Below are 1,310 nucleotides of genomic sequence, written 5' to 3'. Positions count from 1 at the left end.
TACCAATTTTTGTTACCCTGACTTGGAATTCCTCCCTTTCCCTTAACTCAAAATAAGCTGTTCTACCTGAGCTGAGGAGCTTTTCCATGCAGAGTCTTTCTCATCTACTCCAGCACATGTGAATACTCTTTATCTTAGTTCTTGAGCCAACGGCCATTGAAATGTCTATTTTCTTGTGCCTTTGTTTGTTGCTTTGAGACTTCATGTGGATCAACCTTGTTGTCTCTAAATATTGTCCACACACTTAACAGGATGTTATTGCCACAGTAGATACATAATAGATGATCAATAGGGATATAACGATGGTGTATGCTACTAATAATACACATTCATTAATGATATGTTACCTGCTACTTTCATATCTGACTCCTGAAATAAAAAATGTATTCCACATACTTTATCCAAATCATTCTTTTTAAATATGTTTTGTAGTCTCTTAGATATGATTTCTCAATATTCCTAAACCTTACCCTCCAAAACATATTTCCTTGACCAATTTTCTAGCCCTCTAATTGGTTTGAGATTATTAATTCATGCCAGATTCTCTTTTCTAGAATGTAATGTTTTTTGAAAATGTTAACATTATTATCCTTCTAATTTTTACATATTCAAAAGTTTAGAAAAAAATGCAACATTGTATTGCATTTAAATTTTATTTATTTATTTATTTTAATTTTTAATTTTTTAGGCGAGGCAACCCTTGGTTGACCTCACAGATTACAAGGAACTTGTCAGCTTACCATCCCTTATTTTTTACTTTTTATGCATACAGCACCTGGTCTTCTTAGGTGGTCTCCCATCCAAGTACTAGCCATGCCTGACTCTGCTTAGCTTCTGAGATCAGATGGGATCGGGCTTGTTCAGGGTAACATGGCTATAGACTGCATTTAAACTTCTTAAATGAGTTCTTATCTTGAATGATCTGTACTGGCCAATAATTTGAATTAAAGAGTTGATTGGTTTTGTGCACATGAAGTGTTTATTATTTTACAATTTTTTTCTCATATATTTGACATGAGGAGCACACCACAAAATTGATTTTAAAAGTATCAGGGTTGGCATTGATTCGGGGAATGTTCCCACTCAGAATGGGAGGCCTCCACTAATGCTTGCCTATGACCGTAAGTAAGGCCAGTGCTACACCTTGTCTGCAACTGTAAAGGAGATCAACACTAATTCTTACCTATGCCCGAAATAAGTGAACAACAACCCTTGACTTCATGTGGAACCAATGGAGTCAAGTAATAGAGGGTGAGGTTTGCCTCCTTCACTAGTTCTCAACGCATCGGCATCAGCATCACGTGAGCAAT

At 36.0% G+C, this 1,310-nt stretch overlaps 1 pseudogene; it reads right to left on the bottom strand.

The window, feature by feature from the left end:
* Window positions 1–763: 763 nt before the first annotated feature.
* On the bottom strand, window positions 764–882 carry LOC111742401 (annotated as a pseudogene).
* Between the last annotated feature and the right edge of the window lie 428 nt (window positions 883–1,310).

This window comes from Pteropus vampyrus, unplaced genomic scaffold, assembly GCF_000151845.1.
Source record: "Pteropus vampyrus isolate Shadow unplaced genomic scaffold, Pvam_2.0 Scaffold93, whole genome shotgun sequence".
Taxonomy (NCBI): Eukaryota; Metazoa; Chordata; class Mammalia; order Chiroptera; family Pteropodidae; genus Pteropus; species Pteropus vampyrus.
The sequence above is the reverse complement of the archived record's forward strand: the minus strand, read 5'-3'. Positions and strand labels throughout refer to the sequence as shown.